Source organism: Bufo gargarizans, chromosome 3 (genome assembly GCF_014858855.1).
Source record: "Bufo gargarizans isolate SCDJY-AF-19 chromosome 3, ASM1485885v1, whole genome shotgun sequence".
NCBI lineage: Eukaryota > Metazoa > Chordata > Amphibia > Anura > Bufonidae > Bufo > Bufo gargarizans.
This window is the reverse complement of record NC_058082.1, coordinates 25960160-25974478: the sequence shown is the minus strand read 5'-3', so window position 1 is coordinate 25974478 and position 14319 is coordinate 25960160.

Sequence of the window (14319 nt, the reverse complement as noted above, 5' to 3'; positions counted from 1 at the left end):
GCGCAGGTCCTGTACTGAGCTTCCAGTCAGCAGAGAGTGTTCACCACAGCGCCATCAAATGGAGGAGGTGAATGGGGCATTACTATTACTGGGGGGCACTAATGGGGCTTTAATATTACTAGGGGGCAATATTATTACTGGTGGGTACTACTGGGGGCAAAGAAAAAAATACAATGCAACAGCACTCTGCAAACCAAATAAAGTACAAAAAAGTATTGTAATGCTAATGCTACACTTATTAAGTAAATTTGAGATTCTTGGCAAATACATTTTGTACAAAATTATTTGGGCCCATCTGCCACACGTTAAGGCGATCTCTGTAAGACGGGTTCCTAACACTAAATTCTACCTGTTATGTGCCATGATGGCTACCATACAATTCAGGGAGTGTAGGCTCCACATGTATGCTGGGTCCACTCTGGTTTGCTGTTGCATCGTATTTTTTTCTTTGTGTTTTCAGCCATAGCAATGTGCACCTGCGCATTGGGATGTGCTGACCCCTTTTTTACTTTGCAGTTACTACTGGGGGGCATTACTATTACTGTGGGGCACTACTGGGGGTATTCATTTTATTGGGGGGCATTATTAATTCTAGGGGGCAGTAACTGGGGCATTAATATTATTGGGGGCACTAATGGCGTAAACATTTACAAGAATAGGTGCACTACTGTGGTGGATGCAATCAACAAAATCTGACTAAACCCTCACATTGGTGTTAAAATGAGACTTTAGCCAATATATCCTTGTATTAAGGACATACCGGAGCCTGCACACCCCGTCAAGGTATCTCAAGTGGCAGGGGACCTAACGCTAACCTACCTGTGCCGTATGGGCAGTACCAGGGGCCAGTGGGCGAATTACAGAAGCATGAGGTCCGACTCACAGCAAACAGCTCCCATGGGAGGAGGCTGTGAGTCCCACCCATGGCTGACTAATATGACGCAGGCCTTCACAGGTGCACCTAAATGTTGCCTATGGATGGTAATCAAGGCACATTCAAATTTGGAGTTAATACACCTCCAGGCATACATATACAAACTACATGACAAAATAACGTGGTCTTAAGAGGCAGGAAATGCTCAACCCCATATGCAGTTGTGCATCTATACCTGGGGGAGCAAATCCTGCACATGTGGTCCGTTGCTAATGGCGATCCCCAGCAAAAATTGCTTGCAATGGAGGATGCCCGCAGCGGACCACAAGTACCACAAAGACATCCTACACCAGATAGGAAAATTATTTTGTCATGTAGTTTGGGCACTAATGGTGGCATTAATATTATGGGGGGGCACTACTATTACTGAGGGCACTATTAATTCTGGGGGGTACTAATGGGGGGCATTATCAATTCTGGGGGGCACTATTAATGCTGGGAGTAGGGGCGGATTGGCCATAGACCTTACAGGGAAATTTCCCGGTGGGCCGATGCCCTGGGGGCCACCCAAGTCCTCCTCACAGCTGGCCAGTGGAAGTTTTTGGGGAAGTATTTTGTGTGACTGTGGTATTTGGCTCTGTTGGGGTGGTATAATGTGCCACAATATGGTATTGCTGGTCCTGCCTTCCATCAATTTGGACCCAACTACAAAACAGGGCCACTTTTAGCATTTTTTCCAGGGCCACTTAAAGTTCCGAGTCCACCCCTGACTGGGAGCCACATTATGCCATAGCGACTTGCCCATGTTAAGCCACTTTAAGGAGCTGTCTCCTCTCCTTCCATACCAGTTTTAGTAACTACTTGCATCCTCTATGTAATTTCAATTCTGAGGCATTTATTCTTTTGACTCTATGTTGTGCCATTCTCTGTTATTCCTGCTAGAAATTGGGAATTAATTGCTAGACGTTTGCAATGAAAGTCCAGCTGGGTGTTTTCAGCTGAAGGACATGTCCATGCACAGTCTGACTCTATCCAGGGACACACCACAACTAGTAACACCTATCTGGATCATAACTGCAAACTTTAAGTTATGTAAGTTTGTAACTTCAAGCAGGAATAATAGAGGAATAGCACAACATAGAGCCATAAGAATAGATGCCCAGAATTGTTATTACATGGGGAATGCAAGTGTAACACCCCAGAGTTGCGTTACTAAACTCTTTTACCCCGCTACAATCTGTTAGGAGCCTTAATCTTGTCATCTCATGTAATTTCACATAATATCCTCACAACTGTGCATTCTAAACCTTGTCAAATGTATAATTGTTGTAATTTCCACGTTCACCAGCAGGTGGCAGCAATGTTCTGGCAAGGATTTAAGTTCAGTTTAGTGTTTCTGAGCTGGAATAGTTAATTCCAGTTCAGCTTCCCCCTCTGTGAGCAGAGTGGGTTGCGCCCACATCCTGCCTCATGGGTGGAGAAGGAAGTTTGAGTGTGCCAGCCACCCCTGCTAGGGGAAGGCTGTGCGTGTAGGAGCTCCCAGATATAGGGAATCGGCTGAGACATTGATCATCACCCCCAGCCTGAGCTCTGCAGCCTTAGCTGGAAGAAGCAAGCAGACAACTCCAGAATTCCAGGAAGAAACCATACCCTGTGAAGCTGTGAGTCAAGTTTCAGAGACCCAGGAGAAGCCATATTCCTCCCCAGCTAGTCAGTCCGCGTACAGCAGAAGATAGAAAGTGCAGAAGCCAAATTCCTGCCACAGTATAGAGCTAACAAGCAGACGTCCTTTCCTGCAAAGCTCCAGGTTGATAGAGCAGAAGATAAATTACCAATACCTGCTGGGACCTAAGACAAAGCTGTATCTTGTGTAGATGAAAGCTACAACCAGTAAAGACAAGTTTGAAGTTTACCAAAGGTCTGGACGTCAATTTCTGTTGCAAATTCCTCTATTACTCCTACTAGCACTACACCCAATTTATTGAAAGTGAGCCAGGATCCAGGAGTCCAGCCGTACCCAGGTAGGAGACACGTTTGACACCATTACTACTACCATACAGAGACATTACACCACTCTGGCATTCCTAACCTGGGGCGTGAGTTATAACACCCTTAAAGAGGACCTTTCACTAGAATAAAACAACTAAACTAACTATACAGACATGTAGAGCGGCGCCCAGGGATCTCCCTACACTTACTGTTATACCTGGGCACCGCTCCGTTCTCCCGTTATAGCCTCCGGTATCTTCATAGTTAGGCTACACCCAGGGGAACCTGCCGGCGTCTCCTTCTCCCATGCTGCAGCGCTGGCCAATCGCAGCGCAGAGAGAAAAAAGCCTCTCAGGCTATGAGCTGAGCGCCGCTCTCCATGTTTGTATAGTTAGTTTAGTTGTTTTATTCTAGTGAAAGGTCCTCTTTAACCACTTCAGCCCCGCTAGGTGAAACCCCCTTCATGACCAGAGCACTTTTTACACTTCGGCACTACACTCCTTTCACCGTTTATCGCTCGGTCATGCAACTTACCACCCAAATGAATTTTACCTCCTTTTCTTCTCACTAATGGAGCTTTCATTTGGTGGTATTTCATTGCTGCTGACATTTTAACTTTTTTTGTTATTAATCAAAATGTAACGATTTTTTTGCAAAAAAATGACATTTTTCACTTTCAGCTGTAAAATTTTGCAAAAAAAACGACATCCATATATAAATTTTTCGCCAAATTTATTGTTCTACATGTCTTTGATAAAAAAAAAATGTTTGGGCAAAAAAAAATGGTTTGGGTAAAAGTTATAGCATTTACAAACTATGGTACAAAAATGTGAATTTCCGCTTTTTGAAGCAGCTCTGACTTTCTGAGCACCTGTCATGATTCCTGAGGTTCTACCAGTGGCGTAACTACCGGGGAAGCAGGGGAAGCAGGGGAAGCAGCTGCTTCGGGGCCCGGGCTGCCAAGGGGGCCCGGCGCCCCAAGCAGCGTGTGTGACAGTTTATTTTCAAGTTAGATAAATATCGTGTTCAGGGCCCCTTCACAGCCGCTAGTGTGATCTAATTTTACTGTCTGCTAAAAGTCTCCTGGTCTGGGATTCGAACCCACAACCTCCAATCTATAAGTGAATCAGTGGCAAAGCATTTACCCTCACAGCCATAAAGGCTGCATTACAACTGACTGTAAAAAAAAAAAAAAATACATCTATACACATGACAGCTGCCCAAACACACCTAGCACTGCTATATCTGTATATGACAGCTGTCCCTGCACATTCAGCTCTGCTACATCTCTATATATGAACAGCTGCCATGTGTATAGATGTACACTTAGCCAGCTATAACAGTAGAAGTCTCATATTTTTTCACTCAGCCTCAAGGCAGCTCTTATGGTCTAGTGGATAGCTGCTCTGCCTCTGAAGCAGAAGGTCCTGGGTTCGAATCCCAGCAGACTCTTTTCTGAAATACAAGCACTGACTCCATATAAGGGCATACAGGGCGGGACAGAATACAAGGCGGGACACAGGAAGAGGCTGCATCGCATCGCTGACATGGAGGTAAGTAGAAGTGTTTATTATTTTTTTTTTAATACCCGACTGTTACTGCCATGGGGGAGCGGAAGGCACCTGATACTGGCACATGGGGGGAGGGGGGTTGGCACCTGATACTGGCACCTGGGGGGGGGGGGGGGGTTGGCACCTGATACTGGCACATGGGAGTGGGGTTGGCACCTGATACTGGCATGGGGGGGGAGGGAGAGAGGCACCTGATACTGGCATTGGGGGGGGGGGGAGGGAGAGAGGCACTTGATACTGGCACTTTTTTTGTGGTGGTGGTGGGGGGGGGGGAGATGGCACTATGATACTGGGACATAGGGGGGGGGGGGGAGGCACCTGATACTGGCACCTGGAGGGGAGAGGGGGGGTTGGCACTTGATACTGGCACATGGGGGGGGGGGCACCTGATACTGGCACATAGGGAGGGGGGAGGGAGAGAGGCACTTGATATTGGCACTTTTTAGTGGGGGGGGGGGGAGATGGCACTATGATACTGGGACATGGGGAGGAGAGAGGCACTTGATACTGGCACATGGGGGGTGGGAAGGAGAGAGGCACTTGATACTGGCACATGGGGGGAGATGGCACTATGATACTGGGACATGTGGGGGGGGAGAGGCACTTGATACTGGCACATGATAGGGGCACTTACTGGCACATTATTGGGGGGCATTATGGGGGACACTAGGCCGGCAGCCTATCAGAGGCCGGACACTGAGCGGCATCTACTGGGGCACTATATATGGGGCATTTTATACTGGTACATTTTGGGGGGGCACTAGCAGGAAGGGGGGAGAGGAGCACTATGGGGGAAGTTACTGGGGGCACTATATAGGGGTATTTTATACTGGCACATTTTTTGGGGCACTATGGGGACATTAGCTCAACTGGGGGCATTACAAGGGGGTATTTTTTGCACTGTCACATTATAAGGAGAATTATTACTACTGGGGGGGGGGGGCATTATGGTGGGTTTTATTACTGCCCCATGGTATGACCCCCTAGTAGCGGCACCAGCCTCTCCCTGCTCTGCTATCCCTCTGCCCCTTCTCCAAATCCTTATTATAAAATCTTTCTCATTAGGATAAAACACAACATCAGCTCCGCCGAGCCCCCGGCCAAAGTGTGGAAGTGGTGTCCGAGATCCCCAAGGACCAAGCCATGTAACTGTAAGTGTTCATGTGGAGTATGTTTATGTTATACACATATAGCCTACACTGTGCCACACAATATACAGTATACCGCTACACTGTGCCACACAATATACAGTATACCTCTATACTGTGCCTCACAATGTACAGTATACCGCTACACTGTGCCCCACAATATACAGTATACCGCTACACTGTGCCACACAATATACAGTATACCTCTACACTGTGCCTCACAATATACCGCTACACTGTGCCACACAATATACAGTATACCGCTACACTGTGCCTCACAATATACCTCAACACTGTGCCACACAATATACAGTATACCGCTACACTGTGCCTCACAATATACCTCTACACTGTGCCACACAATATACAGTATACCGCTACACTGTGCCACACAATATACAGTATACCTCTATACTGTGCCACACAATATACAGTATACCGCTACACTGTGCCACACAATATACAGTATACCTCTATACTGTGCCACACAATATACAGTATACCGCTACACTGTGCCACACAATATACAGTATACCGCTACACTGTGCCACACAATATATAGTATACCTCTACACTGTGCCACACAATATACAGTATACCGCTACACTGTGCCAAAGGAGTGGGGTTTACACAGGAGGAGGGAGGTGCGAAGCGCGCTGAGGGGGGCCCTTACAAATATTTGCTGTGGGGCCCAGTCACTTCTAGTTACGCCCCTGGGTTCTACAATGCCCAAACAGTAGAAAACCCCCACAAATGACCCCATTTCGGAAAGTAGACACCCTAAGGTATTCGCTGATGGGCATAGTGAGTTCATAGAACTTTTTATTTTTTGTCACAAGTTAGCGGAAAATGATGATGATTTTTATTTTTTTATTTTTTCTTACAAAGTCTCGTATTCCACTAACTTGCGACAAAAAATAAAAAATTCTAGGAACTCGCCATGCCCCTCACGGAATACCTTGGGGTGTCTTCTTTCCAAAATGGGGTCACTTGTGGCGTAGTTATACTGCCCTGGCAATTTAGGGGCCCAAATGTGTGAGAAGTACTTTGCAATCGAAATGTGTAAAAAATGACCGGTGAAATCCAAAAGGTGCACTTTGGAATATGTGCCCCTTTGCCCACCTTGGCTGCAAAAAAGTGTCACACATCTGGTATCGCCGTACTCAGGAGAAGTTGGGGAATGTGTTTTGGGGTGTCATTTTACATATACCCATGCTGGGTGAGAAAAATATCTTGGTCAAATGCCAACTTTGTATAAAAAAATGGGAAAAGTTGTCTTTTGCCAAGATATTTCTCTCATCCAGCATGGGTATATGTAAAATGACACCCCAAAACACATTCCCCAACTTCTCCTGAGTACGGCGATACCAGATGTGTCACACTTTTCTGCTGCCAAGGTGGGCAAAGGGGCACATATTCCAAAGTGCACCTTTCAGATTTTGCAGGCCATTTTTTACACATTTTGATTGCAAACTACTTCTCACACATTTGGGCCCCTAAATTGCCAGGGCAGTACTTTTTAATTTTTTGTCACAAGTTAGTGGAAAATTATGATTTTTTTTTTTTCTCTTTTTTCCTTACAAAGTCTCATATTCCACTAACTTGCGACAAAAAATAAAAAATTCTAGGAACTCGCAGTGCCCCTCACGGAATACCTTGGGGTGTCTTCTTTCCAAAATGGGGCTGCAAAAAAGTGTCACACATCTGGTATCGCCGTACTCAGGAGAAGTTGGGGAATGTGTTTTGGGGTGTCATTTTACATATAATTATGCTGGGTGAGAGAAATATCTTGGCAAAAGACAACTTTTCCCATTTTTTTATACAAAGTTGGCATTTGACCAAGATATTTATCTCACCCAGCATGGGTATATGTAAAATGACACCCCAAAACACATTCCCCAACTTCTCCTGAGTACGGCGATACCACATGTGTGACACTTTTTTGCAGCCTAGATGCGCAAAGGGGCCCAAATTCCTTTTAGGAGGGCATTTTTAGACATTTGGATCCCAGACTTCTTCTCACACTTACGGGCCCCTAAAAAGCCAGGGCAGTATAAATACCCCACATGTGACCCCACTTTGGAAAGAAGACACCCCAAGGTATTCAATGAGGGGCCTGGCGAGTTCCTAGAAATTTTTTATTTTTTGCATAAGTTAGCGGAAATTGATTTTTTTGGTTTTTTTCTCACAAAGTCTCACTTTCCGCTAACTTAGGACAAAAATTTCAATCTTTCATGGACTCAATATGCCCCTCAGCGAATACCTTGGGGTGTCTTCTTTCCGAAATGGGGTCACATGTGGGGTATTTATACTGCCCTAGCTTTTTAGGGGCCCTAAAGCGTGAGAAGAAGTCTGGAATATAAATGTCTAAAAATGTTTACGCATTTGGATTCCGTGAGGGGTATGGTGAGTTCATGTGAGATTTTATTTTTTGACACAAGTTAGTAGAATATGAGACTTAGTAAGAAAAAACAAAAAAAAAAAAAAAATTCCGCTAACTTGTGCCCAAAAAAATGTCTGAATGGAGCCTTACAGGGGGGGGTGATCAATGAGAGGGGGGGTGATCAATGACAGGGGGGTGATCAATGACAGGGGGTGATCACCCATATAGACTCCCTGATCACCCCCCTGTCATTGATCACCCCCCTGTAAGGCTCCATTCAGACGTCCGTATAATTTTTACGGATCCATGGATCGGATCCGCAAAACACATGCGGACGTCTGAATGGAGCCTTACAGGGGGGTTATCAATGACAGGGGGTGATCAGGGTGATCACCTCCCTGTCATTGATAACCCCCCTGTAAGGCTCCATTCAGACATCCACATGATTTTTTATAGATCCATGGATACATGGATCGGATCCACAAAACACATGCGGACGTCTGAATGGAGCCTTACAGGGGGGTTATCAATGACAGGGGGTGATCAGGGTGATCACCCCCCTGTCACTGATCACCCCCCCTGTAAGGCTCCATTCAGACATCCGCATGATTTTTACGGATCCATGGATACATGGATCGGATCCACAAAACACATGCGGACGTCTGAATGGAGCCTTACAGGGGGGTGATCAATGACAGGGGGGTGATCAGGGAGTGTATATGGGTGATCACCCGCCTGTCATTGATCACCCCCTGTAAGGCTCCATTCAGACGTCCGCATGTGTTTTGCGGATCCGATCCATGTATCCATGGATCCGTAAAAATCATGCGGACGTCTGAATGGAGCCTTACAGGGGGGTGATCAATGACAGGGGGGTGATCAATGACAGGGGGTGATCAGGGAGTGTATATGGGTGATCATCCCCCTGTAAGGCTCCATTCAGACGTCCGCATGTGTTTTGCGGATCCGATCCATGTATCCATGGATCCGTAAAAATCATGCGGATGTCTGAATGGAGCCTTACAGGGGGGTTATCAATGACAGGGGGGTGATCAATGACGGGGTGATCAGGGAGTGTATATGGGTGATCACCCGCCTGTCATTGATCACCCCCCTGTAAGGCTCCATTTAGACGTCCGTATGCGTTTTGCGGATCCGATCCACGTATCCGTGGATCCGTAAAAATCATACGGACGTCTGAACGGAGCCTGACAGGGGGGTGATCAATGACAGGGCGGTGATCAATGACAGGGGGGTGATCAGGGAGTTTATATGGGGTGATCATGGGTGATCAGGGGTTTATAAGGGGTTAATAAGTGACGGGGGGGGGGGGGGGGTGTAGTGTAGTGTAGTGTAGTGTGGTGTTTGGTGCGACTGTACTGACCTACCTGAGTCCTCTGGTGGTCGATCCTAACAAAAGGGACCACCAGAGGACCAGGTAGGAGGTATATTAGACGCTGTTATGAAAACAGCGTCTAATATACCTGTTAGGGGTTAAAAAATTCGGATCTCCAGCCTGCCAGCGAACGATCGCCGCTGGCATGCTGGAGATCCACTCGCTTACCTTCCGTTCCTGTGAGCGCGCGCGCCTGTGTGCGCGCGTTCACAGGAAATCTCGCGTCTCGCGAGATGACGCATATATGCGTGACTGTGCGCCAGCCTGCCACCTCCGGAACGCGAATCTGCGTTAGGCGGTCCGGAGGTGGTTAAAGGGCCCTGCGACAGTACCCTGAGCACACTGCAATTGGCGTCACAAGCAAAACTATAGACTATTATATCCCTATCCTGACCCACTGCATAATTTGGCGTCCGTGTAACCGCACCACGGTCCTGCTCATTGCACAAGTAGTTACTACAACAGACATGTCAGGAGGGGGGACAGCTCCTCTTTAATGCATGTCTGTTTAGCTGAAATACAGTTCAGCCGATGCAGGACAAGTCCTTTTTTTAATTGTATAGTTGACCACATTTTTAAAAAAATGGAGAATCCTGTTAGAAAGATCACACATCTTGCCATCTCCAAAGGGAGCCAATGGCAGATATATCCAGCTGTATGTAAGAAGATCATACATCAGGGGCACGCCCCGAACATGTCAGTCTGTAAGTATTCCCTTAAAAGGGTTTTTCCGGAGAGGTCATCAGTATTTAATCGGTGGGTGTTAGACCCCCTGGACCCCCACGGATCAGCGTTTGAGAAGACACTGGTGCTCTTGTGAATGCCGCGGACTTCTTCGTGCTGAACAAGCAGAGCGCCGTACATTGTATAGTGGCTATGCTTGGTATTACAGCTCTGCCCCATTCACTTCTATGGCACCTAGGCCACGTGACCGATAAAACTGATGTCACATGGCCTAGGGAAACCTGAGAGAAGGACACGGCGCTACCGTGAGCACCACTGCCTTCTTAAGCAGCTCATTGGCCGGGGTCCCAGATGTCGGACCTCCACCGATCAGATACTAATAACCTATCCAAAGGATAGGTCATCAGTTCAAAAATCTCAGAAAAAAACCTTTTAACCCCTTTGGGACACAGCCTTATTTCACCTTAAGGACCAGGCCATTTTTTGAAAATCTGACCACTGTCACTTTAAGTGGTGATAACTTTAAAACTCTTTGACTTATCCAGGCCATTCTGAGATAGTTTTTTCGTCACATATTGTACTTCATGACACTGTTAAAATGAAGTTTAAAAAAATTTCATTTTTATTTATAAAAAAATACCAAATTTACCAAAAATTTGTAAAAAATTGCAAATTTCCAAGTTTCAATTTCTCTACTTCTATAATACATAGTAATACCTACAAAAATAGTTATTACTTTACATTCCCCATATGTCTACTTCATGTTTGGATCAATTTGGGAATGATATTTTATTTTTGGGGACGTTACAAGGCTTAGAAGTTTAGAAGCAAATCTTGAAATTTTTCAGAAATTTTCAAAAACCCACTTTTTAGGGACCAGTTCAGGTCTGAAGTCACTTTGTGAGGCTTACATAATAGAAACCACCCAAAAATGACCCCATTCTAGAAACTACACCCCTCAAGGTATTCAAAACTGATTTTACAAACATCGTTAACCCTTTAGGTGTTCCACAAGAGTTAATGGCAAATGGTGATAACATTTCAGAATTTAGATTTTTGGGCAAATTTTTCCATTTTAATAAATTTTTCCAGTAACAAAGCAAGGGTTAACAGCCAAACAAAATGCTATATTTATTGCCCCGATTCTGTAGTTTGCAGAAACACCCCATATGTGGCAGTAAACTACTGTACGGGCACATAGTAGGGCGTAGAGGGAAAGGTGCGCCGTGTAGTTTTTGAAAGGCAGATTTTGCTGGACTGTTTTTTTTTGACACCATGTCCCATTTGAAGCCCCCCTGATGCACCCCTAGAGTAGAAACTCCATAAAAGTGACCCCATCTAAGAAACTACACCCCTCAAGTTATTAAAAACTGATTTTACTAACTTTGTTAACCTTTAGGTGTTGCACAAGAGTTATTGGCAAATGGAGATGAAATTTGAGAATTTAAATTTTTTGGCAAATTTTCCATTTTAATCAATTTTTTCCAGTAACAAAGCAAGGGTTAACAGCCAAACAAAATGCTATATTTATTGCCCCGATACTGTAGTTTGCAGATACACCCCATATGTGGCCGTAAACTACTGTACGGGCACACAGTAGGGCGTAGAGGGAAAGGTGCGCCATATGGTTTTTGAAAGGCAGATTTTCCTGGACTGTTTTTTTTGACACCATGTCCCATTTGAAGCCCCCTGATGCACCTCTAGAGTAGAAACTCCATAAAAGTGACCCCATCTAAGAAACTACACCCCTCAAGGTATTCAAAACTGATTTTACAAACGTTGGTAACCCTTTAGGTGTTCCACAAGATTTAATGTAAAATAGAGATACAATTTCAAAATTTCACTTTTTTGGCAGATTTTCCATTTTAATAATTTTTTTCCAGTTACAAAGCAAGGGTTAACAGCCAAACAAAACTCAATATTTATGGCTCTGATTCTGTAGTTTACAGAAACACCCCATATGTGGTCGTAAACCGCTGTACGGGCACACGGCAGGGTGCAGAATGAAAGGAATGCCATACGGTTTTGGAAGGCAGATTTTGCTGGACTGGTTTTTTGACACCATGTCCCATTTGAAGCCCCCCTGATACACCCCTAGAGTAGAAACTCCAAAAAAGTGACCCCATTTTAGAAACTACGGGATAGGGTGGCAGTATTGTTGGTGCTAGTTTAGGGTACATATGATTTTTGGTTGCTCTATATTACAGTTTTTGTGAGGCAAGGTAACAAGAAATAGCTGTTTTGGCACCGTTTTAATTTTTTATTTTCAACATTCATCTGACAGGTTAGATCATGTGATATTTTTATAGAGCAGGTTGTCACGGATGCGGCGATACCTAATATGTATACTATTTTTTTATTTATGTAAGTTTTACACAATGATTTCATTTTTGAAACATAAAAAATCATGTTTTAGTGTCTCCATAGTCTGAGAGCCATAGTTTTTTCAGTTTTTGTGCAAATATCTTGGGTAGGGTATGATTTTAGCGGGATGAGATGACGGTTTGATTGGCACTATTTTGGCGTGCGTATGACTTTTTGATCGCTTGCTATTACACTTTTTGTGATGTTAGGTGACAAAAAATGGCTTTTTTTACACCGTTTTTTTAGTTTTTTTTTACGGTATTCACCTGAGGTGTTAGATCATGTAATATTTTTATAGAGCAGGTTGTCACGGATGCGGCGATACCTAATATGTATACAATTTTTTTATTTATGTAAGTTTTACACAATGATTTCATTTTTTAAACAAAAAAAATCATGTTTTAGTGTCTCTATAGTCTGAGAGCCATAGTTGTTTCAGTTTTTGAGCAATTATCTTAGGTAGGGTCTCATTTTTTGCGGGATAAGGTGACGGTTTGATTGGCGTACATACAACTTTTTTTGATCACTTTTATTACCTTTTTTGGGAAGTAAGGTGGGCAAAATTTCAATTTCATCATAGTTTTTTTTTATGGTGTTCACCGTGCGGGTAAAGTAACATGACCGTTTTATATATCAGGTCGTTACGGACGCGGTGATATCAAACATGTGTAGGGAATTGTATTTTTTTGATTTTTACTTTTTTTCACTTTTTTTTATTTATTTTTTACCCAGACCCACTTGGTTCTTGAAGATCCAGTGGGTCTGATGTTTGTATAATACAGTACAGTACACTATATAGTGTACTGTACTGTAGTTTCACTTTACAAAGTCTGATTAGAATTCTGCCTTTAGCAGAAGTCTAATCAGCACCGTGGACAGCCTCTGATCAGTACCATGGACAGCCGGACACCTGTGAAGGCGTCCAGTTGCCATGGTAACCATCACTCGCTGCCACAGCAGAGCAGTGGGTAATGGGGAGGGGGGCCCCCTCCCTCTCCCATCAGGGGCTGAAAAGGCACAGCAGCCCCCGATGGGAGTGGGAGGGAGCTCCCTCCCTCTTAACCTTTTCCATACAGCGGTCCCTACAGACCTCAGCATGGAAGGGGTTAAACGCCAGCACAGATGTCAGGCGTTTCAAGCAGATTGTCAGCAATTTTTATAGAGCAGGTTAAAAACATTAAAATAAAGCTTATTTGCAGTTTTGGATCCTGCGGTTTACTGCGGTCGCCGACATGGGGGGGTCATTTAGCCAGGGTGCCTGCTCAATGATTTGAGCAGGCACCGAGTTCCGATCACCGCCCGCCGGGCGGCGGTGATCGGAACTATACATGACGTACCGGTACGTCATGTGTCCTTAAGAGGTTAAAGGGGTTGTCCCATTACAAACACACTGGAAGTGTCTGATTGGAAGGGGTCTGACCACTGAGGCCTCCACCAATCAGATCACTCACCGTGTTCCCCTGTTTGAATGGAACAGAAAGGTGAGTAGGGGAGGTGTACCCGTTGGGTTCCATCCAACTCAACCGCTTGAGACTGGCGCAGGAGACGACCAGCACATGAATAAAAGGAGCTTTATTGATGGGTAATTTTCAAAAACAGACAACGCATTTCGGGTTTCTAGGATCCCTTTATCAAGTCAAAAAAAAAAAGCATAATAATAAAATCATATGTTCAATGAGAACGACGTTTGATAGTTTATTTTATAAAGCGAAATTCGATAATTCATATATAGGAACTCAAAAATGAAAAAAAGATGAATGTAGCAGTGTATCAAAGGCAAAGGCAAAAATGACTTCAATAAGTTATCTAATAACACAGAATCGATGGGAAGATTGGTTAAAATTAATAATAGTAAATGCATCAATTTCGCAGTAAGTCAATGGTAGTGCCGTGACACAAGGCGCGATGTA